The sequence below is a fragment of the Canis aureus genome, chromosome 38 (assembly GCF_053574225.1).
Source record: "Canis aureus isolate CA01 chromosome 38, VMU_Caureus_v.1.0, whole genome shotgun sequence".
Classification (NCBI taxonomy): Eukaryota; Metazoa; Chordata; class Mammalia; order Carnivora; family Canidae; genus Canis; species Canis aureus.
Window position 1 is genome coordinate 19140364 of NC_135648.1, and position 19921 is coordinate 19160284.

The window sequence follows — 19921 nt, forward strand, 5'->3', positions numbered from 1 at the left end:
TACATTTTCAGTGTTATAAAATAAGCCATTTCAGATGGAGCTTATGCATTATAATTTTTCTGGGTTCTTGCTTCCTAATTTGTATTACTTGGAGGAATTTGACACTGAAGAAGTACTGTATTTTAGAAAAAAAATCACTATTTTTAGATAAAAAATTCTTCCAGTGTAACGGCTCATATCACTCACCCATTATCGACAAAGAATTTGCATGTGATGTGGAAAAGACAGCTAAGGAAATCCCACCACCCAGAAATAACCTATTTCTCTTGAAGTTCTATCAGTTTTATTTCATATATTTTGATATGTTATTGTTAGGTGCATATGTATTCATGATTGTTACATCTTCTTGGAGGAATTGTTTCTTTTATCATTATGTAATGCCCCTCTGCATCCCCAATAAATTTTCTTGTTCTGAAATCTGCTTTGCCTAAAATTAGTATAATTTATAAATGTTAGCTGTGAATAGTCTGCCCATAGACTGGGTGGATTAAACAACAGAAATTTATTTTTTCAAAGTTTTGGAGGTTAGAAGTCCATCATCAAGGTACCTGCAAGAACTGGGGAAGCTGGTGAGGGAGATAGCAAGGAGGAGAGAGGAAGAGAGAGACAGAGAAAAGGAGAGAGATATTTATTTTTTTAGGCGGTTAAGATAGAATTGGTATTTTTCACAGTAATCCTCAGACATTTTTAATACATATTGTCCAAGGACCACAGGTTGAGTGAGACTCACTGCTAAGGTCTGTGCATATATTAACATATATTAACAATCCTATTTTATATTTGCCATTATTATCCTTGTGTGTAGATGAAGAATCTGAACTACAGAATGGTCGAACTAGCCAAAACCTGCACAGCTAATAAAGGACATAAATAAGCATTTCAATTCCAGATGCTGTGTTTGTAAATAGTGCATAAGACCCCCGTATATGGATAATTGTCAAATGAATTTACCTATGTTGATAAAAAGTAAGTACTTGAAATAAGATCTTTAAAACTTGATATAAAATCTTTATTATTTACATACTACCATTTGTTAATGTTTCAAGCTTTTAAAAAAAATTATTTATTTATTCATGAGAGACACAGAGACAGAGGCAGAGACACAGGCAGAGAGAGAAGTAGGCTTCCCTGCAGGGAGCCTGATGCAGAACTAGATCCCAGGACCCCAGAATCATGACCTGAGCCAAAGGCAAATGCTCAGCCACTGAGCCACCAAGGTGTCCCATAATATTTAAAGTTTTTATTTAAATTCTAGTTAGTTAACATATAGTGACATACTACCTTTAAAAGTAAACAAAAATCTTAAGAAATATAATTTCTAAGAAAATACTTAAAGAATAAGAAAATTTGAAACAAATATTTAGTTTGCTAAATATTTAAACAACTATTTATATATCTAAACTTTTAGATATTGAAAGTGCTGAAAGATCATGTACTACTTCAGGGTCTTAAGAATGGAAATGGAGATTAGTAAAAGTAAAAATGAGATTATTACAGTAATATATGCCCAATCCTTCCACTCCAACCCTATTAAAATCCTACACTTTAAATTGAAGGATAACAATGAATAATAGGGTATTAAAGTGTTGAGTAGAACAGTGCATTTTTATGAAAATACTAGCACTAACGTTTTTCAGAAATTTCAATTTTATCTACTTTCACATTTCCAGTAATGTACAACCTCCTAAGAACTTAGGGAAATAAAAATCTAAATAAGAATGGATTACATGTTATTCACTGAAAACGAGAGGTAACTGAAAAATTAAGAACCCAGTATTGAAAAGGATTTGATAAAATTCAAACTTCAAACTCTTTTAAAGAAATGTAATTTGTTACAAATTATTTAGAAACCAATACTTTCCATGTATTTTCCATCTACTTTTAATTTTAATATAAATATTGCTGGGAATAACTTCCTAATAAGAATGTTGACATAAGCTCAAATATTTGTAAATAATACCCTCATTAATATAATACTGAAAATCACCAGTATTTGCAGAATAGTGGTGTCTCAGAGTTAAGCTGTCAGAATTATTCCTATCCTGAAAGAAAATATTTTATCATCTTTCCTAGACCACATTAAAGTTATGCCATTGTAATTACACCATACTTCTAGCGGTGTGGTACAGTGGTAAACATAATAGCTGCTCTTTACCTTTATACAGTAGTAGTTCATTATGGTGTCCTAGATTTAATAACGGAGGAGCACTTAAGAACAATTCTGTGGCTCACTAGCTGTTTGATGATCAAGTTCTGTTTTCCACGATTTTTGTCTCACCTTTGCCATGTGTACAATATGTCATTTTTGTGCCTTCCATGAAGTCTGTAAAAATCAAAAAGTCAATGGATATGAATGTACACTTTGGAGCTAGAAGAGAATTATTCTAAGCTAAATAAATCCGAGAAAGACAAGTACCAGATGATTTCACTCATGTGGAATTTAAGAAACAAAACAAATGAACAGATAGAAAAAAAGATAGAGGCAAAACAAGAAACATACTCTGAACTCTAGAGAACAAATGGTAGTTACCAGAAGGGAGGTGGGTAGGGAGGATAAGAAAATAGGTGAAGGGGATCGAGGAACACACTTGTGAGGTGCACAGGGTATTGTACAGATGTGTTGAATCATTGTATTCTACACCTGAAACTAGTACTACACTGTTTATTAACTAACTAGAATTTAAGTAAAAACTTAAAAAAAAGGACCTGTAGATCATTATATGTATTTTAGGTACACTTTTATAAATCTCTACTTAAAAAAAATTAAATAGGTGGCCAAGAGGATAAACTATGTCTTTGATAAAGAAACAGCTGATAGCTGTTAATAGAGCCTTTGCAGAGTGGCTTCCTTACAAGGGCTTAAAGACCTGCTCATACAGAATGTTGGGGGTTCCTCTCCTTTCAGCTGGAGTTTACTTACACTGCCTGGAACACTGTCACCACTTCTGCAATGCAACATATTCAGTATTCCTTTTGTAAGGATCATTTTGGGAGAGTTAAAAATGAGAATGTTTCTGAATTAAGTATTCCTGGAAGACTAACACGACATTAATTGATACTGAAGAGCAGAATATCACTTCTGTAGCATTTTTTTTATGCTATACAAGAAAAATTAATACCACTAAATAGTATTTATCACTTTACTAAAGGCATAGTTTTAAAGGTTAATATAGAGTTGTAAATTCTTTAAAAGAATCTTAGTTACAAGAAGGGCACCTGGATGGCTCCAAGGAGCTGGGTGTCCAGCTCTTGATCTTGGCTCAGGGTTTGACCTCAGAGTTGTGTGTTCAAGCCCCGTGTTGGGCTCTGCCTGGGCACAGAGCCTACTAAAAAATAAAAATAAAAAATCTTAATTACAATAAAGATGTGAGTTTAAGCCAATGAATATGATGTAAAAAGACAGAAGCTATTCGAATGTATAGCTCAAGTTAAAACAATATCATTTTATAAGTATGCAACTCTGCTGATATATAATGAAAGAACCTGTATAAAAGATTTTTCTATGGCTGGATAATTTGTATTATTTCTTCTGATACTTGTGTTTTTAGAGTTATATGCAGAAAGACAGAATCTATTTTAGACATGAACCTTCGATTAGAATGTCCCCCATATCCCTTTGGGTGAATAGCCAACTATTAGACAGTTTTGTACATAATATGGTCACCTATCTTTTTCTATAACATGAGCATAGCAGAATTTTTTTTTTTACGATTTATTTATGAGAGAGTGAGAGAGAGAGAGAGGCGGGGGAGGGGCAGAGGGAAAGAGGAGAGAGGTTTTTTTTTTAAGATTTTATTTATTTGAGAAAGAGAGTGAGTATGGGAGATAGAGAGAGAGCACAAGCAGGGGGAAGGGGCAGAGGGAGAAGCAGACTCCCCACTGAGCAGGGAGCTGACTTGATCCCATGACGCTGGGATCATGACCTGAGCCAAGGGTAGACACTCAACCCCTGATCTACCCAGATGCTCCTGAGAGGAGAATCTTAGGCAGATTTCACGCTGAGCATGGAGCCTCACACGGAGCTCAGTCACCTCTTTTGATAAATTTATATATGTATTTCCAGATACAATGATATTTCCATCAGTGTTAGTAGCAGAATGGAGGAACCTTATATATTATACCTGCTGTTTTCATTGTTTTCAGGTACTTCCCTTTCCCGGGACAATACAATCAGTTAAGAAATGAGCACCAGCTTCTTGATCTGTGCCTTTTCTTCTCCCTATGTTGTCTAGTCAGACTTCTTCTTACCTTTCACCCTATACCTCTTCATTAAATCTTACTGATTTTTAAAAAAGATTTTATTTATTTATTCATAAAAGACACAGAGATAGAGGCAGAGATACAGGCAGGGGGAGAAGCAGGCTTCCTGTGGGGAGCCTGACGCAGGCTTGATCCCAGGACCCCGGGATCATAACCTGAGCCAAAGGCAGACGCTCAACCACTGAGCCACCCAGGTGCCCCTAAATCTTACGGATTATGTATCCTAAAGATAACTGAATCTCTGCCACCACTTCCTTCTGCTGGAGATATGTAAAATAAGTCTTCAATAATTGTTTCACTTTAAGATGATCCCCAATGCTATTGAAAATGGGGAAAATAATTACCCTCATTTTCTAAAAAGAGAGACTAAGCACATTTGTAGTGCTTGTTAATGAGAACCCCATAGCCTATCCTTCACTATCCTTCAGGCTAGAAAGTGAAATAATCCATGGGGAAAGTAAGGGGATTTTTCAGAATGTTTAGAATACCAATGTGCACATACCTACTCTCCAACCCCCTTCCTTAATCTCAATCCAAGAGGATTAGATTTAAGCAATCTTTAGCCTACTCTTCTCAAGAGGACTACTTTGCACATCATAGCTGGAAGGTGTGGTTTATATTTTAGATCCATTCCTGACAGATAGATAAGGTAGAGTAATTCTAAAGCCATGTAACTGTCATCGCCTCGCTAGGAAATGGGTGGTAAGGAGAAGGTCTTCAGGACATGACTAAAGATATCTCTGAATCTACAAAATAACCTTCAGGGAAATAACCAGCATTCAAGGGTCTGTGGTATAGACATTGGTTGCACCTACTCCAGATTATAGCAACACTACTCAAGAAGAACTGTCTTTGATACCTTACCATTCTTTCCTTCATTTATTTAAAACCTGACGGAAGAGTATGGCTGCTCCTATCTCCCCAGTATTGGTGAATTTCCTGGACAAGACAAGCTAGATGAACAAAGATTTATTTGGATGAGGTTGATATTTTGATATTAAAATGAACTTTTTCTTGTTGAAAATGATATTGTTCTTTAGCACCTTAAAGTGCCTGGGAAAGTGTGGGGTCTAACCAAGATATTTTTCAGAATGGAGAGAAGTTATGATAAGAGTAAGCTTGAATATATGGTAATAAAAATGAAGTTGTTTTCTCCTTCTAACTTATTGATTTTAGCTCATTCACTTATTTAAGTTTCACCATCACTCTTTATGGTAGAGGTCTGTTTTATTTATTTTTAATTTTTAAAAATATGTTATTTATTTATGAGAGAGAGAGAGAGGCAAAGACATAGGTAGAGGGAGAAACAGGATCCGTGAAGGAAGCCCGATGTGGGACTTGGTCCAGGAACTCCGGGGTCATGCCCTGAACTAAAGGCAGACGTTCAACCGCTGAGCCACCAAGGTGTCCCAGCAGTGGTCTGTTTTAATAGTATATTGACTTCTAACTTTCTCACCTCTAAGGAAAAAAAATGATCTATTGCAGACCAAGCCAGCATTTTCATCCATAAATATGGTTATATCTTAGTCCTTGTGAATATTTTTCAGCTGCTTCTTTTAGCTAAAAGATAAGTGACCAGCTTCTCAGCCTGATTCTCTTTCCCTCTCTAACCTCATCTTTTCCCTGTACCCATATCCCGATTTGAATCTAACCTCCAGCTATAATTAACTCTTTTTTGGTTGAGATATAACTCATATATAACACCATTTAAGGTGTACAACATGTGATTTGATACATTTATATATTGCAAATGGTTGCCATTGTGGTCTTAGCTAATGCCTCTGTCATGTCACATAATTATTATTTTTGAGTGATAGGAGGACAATTGAGATCTACTCTTTTCACTTTTTGAGATATCTAGTCTTTTGTACAATTTCTTCGCCATGTGTAATCTATTATCTATCTATCTATCATCTATCTATCTATCATCTATCTATCCAATCTATCCATGAGAGACACACAAGAAAGAGGCAGAGACATAGGCAAAGGGAGAAGCAGGAAGCCCAATGTGGGACTTGATCCGGAGACTCCAGGATCATGTCCTGAGCCGAAGGCAGATGTTCAACCACTGAGCCACCCAGGTGTCCCTGTAATATTTTTCCTAATACTCTCACATGTCTATCTGTTGGATTCTTACTCATGCTTCATGTTTCAGCTTGAATGACTCTGAGCATTTCCCTAAAGACTTAAGAATGGAGTAGATGTTTATGAAATATGCTTCAAAATGTATGCTTTCATAACCACAGCTCCTATAATATTAGCTTTTGTAGTAATGATAATATTTAGTATCATCCAGTAAACTACAAACTACTGGTAACAAGGAATCATGTTTTTCTTTAGTGCCCATCACAGTACAATTGTAATGATGTTTAACATCTTTCTGAATGATTCACTGAATGGGAGATGGAAAAATCTGCATGGGAGCATAAGCACATAGGCACTTTTGGGGTTGTCCTCCTAATAAGTATATACCAGGCACCATGTGAGATCATTTTATATTTTTAAAAATACCTTTTGCTGCATTGAGATTCAAATGAAAATAAAATTGCATTGGAAGAATTGTTGCTGTATCTTATTATCTAGGAAAGGCTCCCCAAGGCAGGTATGTTTTCTTTATTGAAGTGGCAAATTTAGTTTGTTCTGAGAGACCACAGAAAAATAGAAAAACACAATAAAAAGCTGAAAATAAAAAAAAAATAAACTTTTCCAAAAAAGCCTAACTTAATATATTTCATGGATATTTACGGAAATTTTGCATTATTTTGATTTCCTCTTGTATTTCTTTGTGGGTTTTGCCAAATGCATAGGCTATCGCCCTGCTAATTGCACCCTGCTCTTAGGCTTGACTTCTGCTAGTTTACAGTGATCCCTTTTCAAATTAAAGATCAGAGATTTAGTAATCTTGATGCAGTACTTTCGTAATGTAATGATGCTTATTATTGTCGCTTTTAAAAGTTAATAACGAAAAAGACATTTTTGAAGATAACACTGACCTGACTCATTTAAAAAACAAAATTAGATTACACAATTTGCCTTAGTTCATAACACATGGCCATTAGGTTTCTTAATGGATTTGGAAAACTCAATAATTCCTTGCTCAGATTAGATTTTATTAGATTTAGTTGTCATTCGTACCAACTTTTAAAGATCTGTAGACAGTATAATCAGATTAGAGTCCCAGACTCAATGACTTACAATGTATTATAACATTTTTACTGGTTCTTCACAAGCACATAAAGTCACTTTTTTATTGAAGTATAATTGACAAAAAGTATTATATTAGTTTCATTTATACAAAATAGCAATTCAACATTTGTGTACATTGTGAACTGATCATCACAATAAGTCTAGTCACCATCTGTCACCATACACAGTTAATACTATATTATTGACTCTGTTCTCCATGCTGTGCATCACGTCCTCATGACTATTTGTTTTATAATTAGAACTTTTTACCTCTTGATCCTTTTCACCACTTTTGCCCCTCTCCTTGGAAACCACCACTCTAATCTCAGGAATCTGTGAGTCTGGGTTTTGTTATGTAGTGTTTTTTAGATTTTATTTATAAGGGTACCTGGGTGACTCAGTTGGTTAAGTGTCTGCCTTCAGCTCAGGTCATGATCCCAGTGTCCTGGGATTGAGTCCTGAATTAGGCTCCCTGCTCAGCAGGGAATCTGCTCTTCCCTTTCCCTCTGCCCTCCCCATCACTCATACTCTCTCACTCTCTCAAATAAATAAAATCTTTAAAAAATATATTATATTTATAAGTGAAATAATGCAGTATTTTTCTTTTCTGTCTTATTTCACTTAGCATAGCACTCTCAAGGTCCATCTATGTTGTTACAAATGGCAAGATAGTATTCCTTTTTATGACTGAGTAGTATTCCATTGTGTGTGGGGGGGTATGTGTGGATATTATATCTTCTTTATCCATTCATAGGTCAATGGTCACTTAGATTATTTCCATATATTGGAGATTGTAAATAATGATACAGTGAACATAGGAGTGCATGTATCTTTTTCAAATTTGTGGACTTTTTTCCTTTGGATAGAGACCCAGGAATGGAATTGCTGGATCATATGGTAGTTCTATTTTTTTTTAATTTTTTAAAGAAAACTCCACACTATTTTCCATCATGATTGTACCAATTAATATTCCCTCCAGAAGAGCACTAATACTCCCTTTTCTTTACATCCTTGCCAACACTTGTTATGTTTAGTCTTTTTGATACTAACCATTCTAACAGATGTGATGTAGTATCTTATTGTTATGAGAGATCACATAAAAATAGAAAAAGTTTTGATTTGCATTTCTCTGATGATTAGTGATGTTGAGCGTCTTTTTGTGTATGTGTTGGTATTGTATACCCATTCAGATGTTCACTTTTTAAAGTTAGATGTTTTTTTGTTATTATTGAGTTATATGGAATTCTTTGTATATTTTGGATATCAATTCCTTATCAGATATAAGATTTATAAATATTCTCTCCCATTCAGTAAATTGCCTTTTCATTTTATTGATGGTTTGATATAGTTGTTGGTGGTTTCCTTTGCTGGGCAGAAGCTTTTTAGTTTGATATAGTCTCAGTTGCTTATTTTTGATTTTGTTCCCCTGACTTTGGAGTCAGATCCAAAAAATCATTGTGAAGATTGATGTTAAGAACTTTACAGCCTATGTTTTCTTTTTGGTATTTTATGGGTTTATGTCCTAAATTCAAGTCTTTAATCCATTAATTCACATCAGTTATGTTGTGAGGAACAGGAAGGACATGGGCTACAGGTCCTTGTCACTTACACTTCTATCCTTTCTCAGCCACTTAATAGTAGTACTATCTTGGGCAAGTAAATTTACCTTACTGTATTTACCTCTGATTCCTTGTCTGTAAAAGGTGATTAAATTATACAACCAAGCTCTTAGTGCTGTTTCAATTTATAAAGTGCCAAGCACATAGTAAACCCTCAATAAATGCAAGTTATTATTATTTCTTTTAATGTAGCTAGAATCTAGTATGTAGAATTATAGCTCCTACATTATCTTTAATTTCAATTCAGTAATAATGTACTGAACTACAGTGATATGAGACACATGCTAACAAATGCAGGAGTTTTAGTGTATATATATGATTTTCATTTTTTTACTTTAATTTATTATTATTTTTAAAGATTTTATTTATTCATTCATGAGTTATAGAGAGAAAGAGGCAGAGACACAGGCAGAGGGAGAAGCAGACTACACGCAGGGAGCCCGATGTGGGACTAGATCCCAGGACTCCAGGATCACACCCTGGGCCAAAGGCAGGTGCTAGACTGCTGAGCCACCCAGGGATCCCCCTGTATATATATATATATATATATATATATATTTTTTTTTTTTAATTTAAGGTAATGCCCCTGACCTTGTGAAAATATGAAATAATTATCAAAATAATTATAATATCTAACTGGCTATCATGAATGCTATTGTAGTTCAAAATCATGAGGAACCACAGTGAGCAATGCTCCATTAGCTTACTGTATTAGAGATAAAAGTAAAGGCTTTATAGAGAATATGTCACATGTGAAATACCTTTGAAAAACTGCAAAAGAATATTAAGTGATGGGATGAATGGAGGATGGGATGAATTGCTGTAAATTAAGGAAGTAATATCAGTAAGCATCCAAAGCAAGGTAACACAAAGTATGTTCTAGTAATGAAGATAAATAAAGATTAACAAAAAATCATTTATAGATAGACAGGTGTATTAAAATTAAGGATATCCTGAGTGCCAAGATATGGTCTATGTACTTGCCTTACTTAATAGGCTACCAGGAGACATTGAAAATAAGTCTGTTTCTGCAGAGTCCCACAGTTTTAAGGTGATTAATCTAATGGAGAATACAACTAAAAAGTTATAGTAGTGGTTTAAATGGGATACAATCCAGATTCAAGACAGTGTAATGGTAACTGAAAAGAGGAGATTGACTAGAAATTTCTACCTGACTATACACGTTTATTTCTTTCAACCATATGCAATCAAAGATTAACAGTTGATTTAAAACCTTTGCGGTAGGGAGAAGAGTGTACCATCATCAGCGATAGAAAACTTGAAAGAGAGAGTTTTAGGAATGGAGGAACTAGTGGCAGAGCAGGTAAAAAAAAAAAAATCACTGGAGAGAGAAGAAAAATAGAGACATAGGGATTAGTTTGACAGAGTCATAATTGAATCTGTGGATCTAGGTAAGAACTTAAAGGCAGGGACTTAGGAAAAGAAGCAGCTGGAGTCCCCAACACCTTTCTAAGAAGTATTGTCCTGCAGAAAATGAGAGCATTAAAAAGTCAGTTTGAGAACTGGCAGTGTCCAGTTTAAAATTTTGAAGAAGAAAAATGTCATACTTTTGTCAAAAATTAGCTATTTTACCAAATTCCCTATCCCTGAATTCAGGATTTTGGTTGTGCTGCTGATTTATAGTCTGAACCACTAATTATAATAAATGTAGCAGTGTATAACACTAATATTTCAGAAAAGATTGTAAAATGGGATCCCTGGGTGGCTCAGTGGTTTAGCACCTGCTTTCCACCCAGGGCATGATCCTGGAGTCCCGGGATCGAGTACCACGTCGGGCTCCCTGCGTGGAGTCTGCTTCTCCCTCTGCCTGTGTCTCTGCCTCTCTCTCCCTCTCTCTGTGTATCTCATGAATAAATAAATAAAATCTTTAAAAAAAGAGAAAAAAATTATAAAATGATATTCTTAATGATACTGAAATTTAAATTCTAAGTATGATGGGCTGAGTCTTAGACCTCGTTTACTAGCACTAGCATATTCCCTGGCACCTATCAAACATTGATCTAACATGAATTCAGAATCTATTGATCATCATACCTCAATCCTTAAAGAAATTATTCTTTTGGTATTATTCCTTTTGGTATATTTAATAATCTCTAATTCCATTGTACCCCAAAAAAGTAAATGACCCCTTTGATAGCCCTATTTTATCTAAACTTCAAATGTGAGGGTTCCTAAAAAATATGTTCAATCATAGCAATCACAGGCTTTATTAACAATGGTATTGGTTAGTTACTGCCATAACTCCAAACTTAATGATTTCAAGCAGTAATTTAATTTCAAGTTCAGTATTCTTGTGGCAGTTACAACTTGACAGGAATAGGCTGGATTTCAGGCTCTAAACTTCAGGTTGGATTGGAATCTGTTCTTTATGTATCCTATTCTCGAATTTTTGGAACAACATTCTGGAAACAGAATTTGCCCAGAGCATATGGAATGCCCCATGTAAACCATGTTGAGATTCTGACTATCTGGGTATTGTTCTTATTGCAAATCATTTGTGCACAACAGACAAACACCAAGCGCATCCTTGTCAAGCTTCCACTAAAGTCACATTATTAATATGTTATTGGTCCAAGCAAGTCACATTTCAAAGCCCAAAATCCAATGGTAGTGATGGAAATTCTGACCAACAAGAATCCATGTCAAAACTACAAATACTACAAATATTACCTTGGAGAAGTGAGATATCTGGACCAATAATCGATTCCACTAGAACACAGGATCTCTCACCTGCATCTCCTCAGCCTTTTCCTTAGGTACTTTCCTTGCAAACATCTATAAATTGTCAACATTCTCTTTGACTATAATCACCAAAATGGTGATCAGAGTGCTCTTTTTCTAATAAATAATAGAATATCTAAAGATATGTGTTAAATATCAAAACTGGCATAAATAAAAGTTTTGTTTGTTTAATTCATGCTAATGAGTCAACAGTAGAAACTGCACTATTTCACGGCTTGCATCTCTAGCATGGTACTATTCATGGACTTTGTCATTCTCTCCATCCACAGTGTTGGAATTTTTGTCATCAAGTAAATTCTCTGCCTTTATAATTCATCTTCTCATGTGTGTTCAGTGATTTTTGTTGCATAAAAAGATGAGTTCATTGAATCATTAAAAATACACTAAGCACTTACATATATTTGATATAGTGTAAATAAATCATTGACATCTGTGTTTCCTCTTGATTACGCATTTGTCATATAGTGGACATTAGATGGATTCCATAGTGAGATATACACAGTTTTAAATATAATAGTGTCTGCTTATTAGATATGTGCTGTTGGGAAACATATTTAAATTCCTCTCTTTCTTTATGCCTAAAATGAGAATTATAAATCTACTTCATAATGTTTTGTGAATACTAAATAAGGTACATAAATTATGTGGTCTAATGTTCAGTACATTTAGTTACTAAACCTTTTTATCCATTCTTCAACAGATTTAACAATATTTTCAAAAATAAAAAAATAAAAAAACAATATTTTCACTGCTTTGCAACAGCAATAATCAATAAACCCAAGAGTCTATTTTTATATCAGATTTTCCTTACATAAGTTCTGGCTGTAAATTTCTCTCTTTTTTAAATATTAAAGTTGCATAATATTCACTTTTTCTCTTAAAATCCTCCGTTTAAATAAATAAATAAATAAATAAAACCCTCTGCTTAAAAGTATTCAAGGTGATCCTTTTAATATTTTCTGAACTTTTGATCTAATGACTGCATGAAAACTGTACAAAATTGAAATGACTTTTTGGTAATTCCGAATAGTGTTATTTTTCTAGTTTATTTTATGCTTTGATGTTCAAAACAGATAATTTTATAACTATCACAAAATGACACATTATTTTTAATTAAAGTTAAATAGTTGAATCAATTGATTTTTAGAAAATGCTGTTCTAGTCCTGCAAGAATAATTGTCTTTATCAACAATACATTATATTCTATTTTTCTTATTGTACTTTCCTGAGCAATTTTACAGAAGAATTGAGGTACAAATGAATAAAACATGTGTTTATCACAGTGGGTGAAAGAAAAATGACAAGTTTCACATCTTCTTTCCTTGGCAGCTGTCAGACAGGGGAGGAGTCGAGACGGTCAGAAAATGGAATGACCCATCAAAGAGATATATTTAGAAGTTTTTTTGTTTTGTTTTGTTTTGTTTTGTTTTGTTTGTTTGTTTGTTTGTTTGTTTTTTTGGCTTTCCTAAGAAGTTTTTTAAGTCATACTACAAATGGGAACAAAGACAGAGACACTAAATGTATAGGAGTTTTTAATTACATGCTTCATTAAAATTTGGCTATTTTCAATGAAAAACTAAAAAAGTAACATATATTCATTACATAGCCTATCATGTATACTTTTCTGATTAAAATAACAACAAATATTGAAACATGGAAAGGCTTATGTTTACAATTGTAATTGCACAGCTCAAACCAGTTAGAAAACAAAATTGTAGTAACTAGAACTTTGCAAACTTGGGAAAATGTACAAGGATATACTTGAGTGCAAAGGAAACTATGATGAAAGCATCAAAGAAGAATATCTACTAATAAATACTAATGGGAAAAATTGAATTGTGGAAGCAATATGATGGGTCCAGTAGTGGCCTATTACTGATTAAAAATCCCTACTAGTATTTTTAAGAATTACAATAACTGCCCAGAAGGCAGAGAGATGTTAATCATAAACTAGAAAGAAAATTTGTGTTTTATATCAAAAAGCAAAAAGAATATGCAAATTTAAAGATATATCATTATACTTTAAAGTGAAACATATCTGCTTATTATATTCACAAGATATTTTATAATGTCTACTTCATCCAGTTAAAAATATTGAGAAGTCTTTCATAAAGTCATTAGTTTTAGTATGACACCTTTTCATGAAACTATTTTTCTTGGATGATACCTTAAAAAAATACAATTTGAAAGTTTGCAATAAAGGACAAAATATATAGGGACACCTGGGTGGCTAAGCAGTTGAACGTCTGCCTTCAGCCCAGAACATGATCCTGGAGTCCCAGGATCGAGTTCGACGTTGGGTTCCCTGCATGGAGTCTGCTTCTCTCTCTGCCTATGTCTCTGCCTCTCTCTCTGTGTTTCTCATGAATAAATAAAATCTTTTTAAAAAATTAAAAAAGAGGAATATATATATATATATATATATATAAAAATTTAAGCAGGAGAAGAGATACCTGATAGATTCTTGCTGCTGCTCTTCAGATATATGAGTATTTCAATGTAGAGGGTGGGGGGAGTGCAATGATTATAGTTTACTAGTAACTGAAAGTCATTGGAATCGTTAGAAGAAGGTCAAGTACTTGAAGGACTTGAAAATCTGTTATTGGAGAGCTAAATAACCTGTAGGTCCTTGGATCTTTAACATATATGTCAGCTTAGGTAGAAATTTACCTATAGGCAGAGAAATAAACTGAATTATCTGCCAAGTCCCTTTTACTTTGATGCTTGATTTTCACATAAAGAAATTGAAGGTACTGTTGGATTAACTTGCTCAATTTTCTCTTTACAAATCAAACAGTTAAGCACTTATGTGTAAACTGAAATTTTAATATGAAAAGGTACTGGCACAAACCCTCCTAAATGTTATTATGAAGCTATAGCAATGGAACTTATGGGACACATTACTAAAAAGTTATAAAATAGGATCTAAGGCATAGCATCATACTTTAATTCTCCAGAAACATTTTAAGTTGGTTTTTTAATGGCTACAACACAAAGAGGCAATAAAGCAATAGAAGATTATGCACTTTTATGAGTGTCCTGATGCAAGGTGTAGTGTGCTCACAAAGTACAGAATTGCTAGGGGTTATATATTTCCCGTGGCTTTCAGAAAAGTCATTGATTCCATGACTTAAAAAATTTTATTAATACCTGGAGATTTTTGCGTATAACATGAAATAAGAAAAGGTAAGATGAGGCAATTATAATCACTTTATTGGCAGGTGCAAGAGTATTTTATATAAATTACAAAATTACAAAGGAAGCGGATATAGTAATTAACAACCACAAACCCTTAAAAACTTTAGTACCCTAAATTCCATTAAAAAATCCACAATAAAGAGGAAATTAGAAAAAACATCCTTTAGCTCATAACATTATTAAACATTAAAATTTATAGTGTAAAACCTTGTGCCAACTGTAATTTAAATCAGTTTACAAAATTTAAATACTATCTTGTCTCCCAAATAGATATTTTTATAGAGTATTCCATCCTCAGAGCTCTCATTCTTTTTTTCTGTTCTTTCTTGATTACTGTATTTATTCTCAAACATCAGGCTATGTGCAGATAGTGTGCCTTTGAGTTTCATTTCCATGACATTTCTTACATTTATGGTAATGTATGTTTCCACTGCCACTACTCTAGGTTGGATTTTCACTGTTTTTAATGAGGTTGAGCAGGTGTGTGCACACAGATGCACACACATTTTCTTTCCTTCTCTGATTAAAGATTAAGATATCTATATTTTATCTGAATAAAACTTCTTTACCAATTTTTGATCACTTTATCTCATTATTTTATATTCTTTTTTTAAAAAATATTTTATTTATGTATTTATAAGACAGAGGCAGAGGGAAAGGCAAGCTCCTCATGGTGAGTCTGATGTGGGACTTGATCCCAGGACCCCAAGATCACTGAGCCAAAGGAAGACACTCAACCACTCAGCCACTTAGGCGTCCCTCCTTATTTTATATTCTTGAAATATCCTTTTTCATATTCTCTGACATAAAGTATATGAATCACACCCATTTAAATTTCTTCAGGAAGATTTATAGAAGGAATATTCTTTCTTTGTGTTAATACATTATTTTGCATTAGATATTTTATTATATTTTTCACATTCTGCCTACATTTCAATGTTATTTGTACTTATCTCTGCTCTTAGATTGTAACTACTTAAGATCATCTTTTCATCATTGTATTTACCAAAATAAGAGGTACTTAGTACCTATTTGCTGAATTGATTTGAATTTGCAAGATAGTTATAGTTCCAACTTAGTAATTGCAGTGGAAGAGAAAATTGAAACAAAACAAACAGATCTTTAGTGATTTTTGTAGAATTGTATCATTTAACAATGTCAAAAATGAAGTTGAGTGCTTAAATTATTTGCAAAGTATTTTTTTTGACACATATTCAACAAACATTGATTAAATATATATGCTGTGCCAAGAACTATATCACTATTGAGATACAAAGAGCTCAAAACTCTTTCATGCATGGACAAATTAAGCATGCCAACAATCAGTAACAGTGCTCTGCTATAAATACAATCCCTTCAGGCATCAGATCATCTGGTGGCATAGAGTAAGGAGTTCCTATCTCTGTTAGGGGTGTCAAGGCCCAAAGGAGTTCACAGTGGTGTCACGTGTAAACTCCTGACATTTTTAGCTTTTAACCAGATAAAATTCTGAAGTAATCAATAATTTAAAGACCTCCATAAATATTAAAGCAGTCATTTTAAAAATATGATCTTGAATAGCTACAAAAAGAACAATTTAATTGCTGAAGATAGTAAGTAAATAAAATATTGCTAATCCAAAGTGTCTTAAAGTTTATTTTAAAAATGGTAAAAACAAAAACAAAAACAAAAAAAAACCTTCTTGCACACAAAAATCAACTGAAAATGGATTAAAGACTTAAACATAAGACCTGAAACTCTAAAATTCCTGGAAGAAACCATAGGGGAAAAGTTTCTTGATGGTGTTCTTGACAATGATTTCATGAAGTTAACACACAAAAGAACAGACAATAAAACCAAATATTAGACAAGTGGACTATATCAAACTAAAAACTTCTGCACAGTAATCAACAGATTGGAAAGACAACCTGTGGAATGGTAGAAAATATTTGCAAACCATCTATCTGATAAGGAATTAACATCAAAAAAAAAAAAAAAGGAATTAACATCAAAAATATATAAGAATCTCTTACTACTCAACAGCAAAAAAGAAAAAAAAAAAAAAACCTCACAAACAACCTGATTAAAAATGGCCAAAAAATTTAGAGATTAAGAAGACATATAGTTAACAAGTAATGTAAAGGTGCTCAATTTCATTAATTATCAGAGAAATGAAAATCAAAATCACAATAGTTATTATCTCATACCTGTTATGATGCCTATTATAAAAAAAATGACAAGTGTTGGTGAGGATGTGGAGGAATTGGAACCCTTATATACTGTTGTTGGGAATGTAAAATGGTGCAGCTACTGTGGAAAACAGTATGGATGTTCTTCAAAAAATTAAAAATTGAACTACCATATGATCCAATATCGCACTTCTGGATATATAAATCAAAGATAGCATATCAAAATATATGTGATAAACATAAAACAGCATTCAGAGAGTAATTTATATCATAGTATTAAAAAATAATACTAATAAAGAAAAAGATCTAATATTAGAATATAAGGTTTGCCTTAAGAAAATAGAGAAAGAAAAGTCAAATATAACTAAATCAAGGAAAAGAAAGGAATATAATTGAGAAGAAATAAATGAAATTGAAAACACAAAACATTATAGAAAATCAATGGAAACAAGAGCTGCTTCTTTGAGAAGATCGATAAATTGATAAACCTCCAAACTACATTGGCAAAGAGAAAAAATCAATTATAAATATTAGTGATTAAGAAGACATTACTACTGTCTCTATAGACATTAAAAGTATAAGGAAATATTAAAATAAAAATGCCCATAAATTCAAATACTTAGATGAAATGAACGAATTCCTTAAGGATGCAAACTGTTAAAACTGACTCAAAAAGAGATAGTCTAAACATCCGCATATCTATTCAAGAAATTGAATCTGTAATTTAAAAACTTCCATAAACAAGGTCTCCAGGGACAGGTGGTTTCAGTGACAAATTTACCGAACATTGAAAGTGGAAATATTACCAGCCCCTGCGGTCTCAGCTGGATAATAGAGGAGGCCATGGTAGGGAGTGGGAGAGGATATAGAAGCAGGGATAGTGTTGAAAACCCAATTGATTTAATAGGAAGCTTTCTTATACTTACCAACAGATTAAAATTGTTAGAATCTTTCAAACTCGAGAGAACTTTTACTCCCCACCTCAAATGTATCAAAACCATGGTATTACACTGGCTGTGACTATTTGGAATGTTTTTCTATTCATATTCATGTGATTCAGCTTTTTTTATTTGGGTATCTGCTCAAAGGTCACCTCCTTAGAGAAGCTCTCCCTTCTAGAATAGAATAGTCATGGAACATTTTCTTACCACTTAATTGACTTTATTAGGATTCAGCACACTTGTCATTATCTTAGATCATATTATGTATTTATTACTTTGTTTTACCTACTTATGCTAATGCTGTAATCTACTTGATTTGACTGAGAGTTTTCATGTTTGTTCATCACTATTCTTGTTTATCTTTTTCATTTCTGCTTTTTGGCTGAAGAGCAAAGGTAGACTGTGCAGATATTAAAGGACTATTTTGGTCAAAAGCATATAAAAATGGCGGCTAGGCTCACACAATCATTTTAGAACTAAACTGTCTTTACAAATTTATGTGGTGAGTCAGTATTTGATTTGGGATCCATGGGTCATCTCTACAATGGGGAAATTTTGGGTTGCCCCCAGGTACTTTTCCCCTTGTGGCTCTAAGAATTTTCCAAAACATGGGACTAACATCTACTGAGTACTAGTCATATCTATTATTACCCCCTGTGCTTTTTATGTAGTAACACTATTGTTAAGATATACTATAAAGTCTCCTATTTTAATTCATGTAAAGAGAAGGATTATGTAGGAATAAAAGAAGGGTGATGCATATTAAAGTTCTCCACACATTTTTATATAACTTATTAGGAAGATACTAAGTTGTACATGCATTGTGAGTGTGTGTGTGTGTATGTGTGTGTGTGATGCCCTAAATAAACAACTCATCATGTTGAACAGAAAGATATTTCAAAGAACACACTAACAAGGAGTTGATTCTGCGTTCAAACACTATGCTGAGAAGTGAGGCATTATTCAGTCCCAAGGATCAGCTAGTGACAAAACCTAGGGAGACAAGCGTTGAGGCAGAAGCTGAAGGTATTGGTTAACAGATCATCCACAGAAGTGGAGATCCTTACTACTCTTTAGAAAAGAACCTATTTTTTGTGGCTTATCCTAGTTGACTCTACCAGTACTTTCTCATATTTATCACTTTCTTCTAGTACCTTCCAAGTGCTTAATACCATAAATCTATCCATATTTCAAGAACTGGCATTACTTTCCTCGATTTCAACATTCATACATTAGTCATATATGGCTTTTCCTTGTCTTGACTTCTTCACATTAAATGACTTTACTATTTATTCTACCCCAACAAAATATGACCATATTCTAGAATTTACAGGAATCTAAATCTGCTCCAGTACTCAGACCTTGATTCAAAAATGTCACTGTCTTAATTTCAATGTATTTTTATTATTTATTCAATAATCCACAGCAGTCCTAATCTCCATCCTAGTAAGTTTTTATTCTTCTTTGTCCAAAAGTACTGAATGGGGATCCCTGGGTGGCGCAGCGGTTTGGCGCCTGCCTTTGGCCCAGGGCGCGATCCTGGAGACCCGGGATCGAATCCCACATCAGGCTCCCGGTGCATGGAGCCTGCTTCTCCCTCTGCCTGTGTCTCTGCCTCTCTCTCTCTCTCAATCTGTGTGTGACTATCATAAATAAATAAAAATTAAAAAAAACAAAAGTACTGAATGCTTTCCTTTTTAGCCTATATGTATGTCAATGACCCTCCAAATCTGTATCTCCAGCCAAGGTTTTTCTTTTATTTTTCACGTGCATCTTTATTTAGATT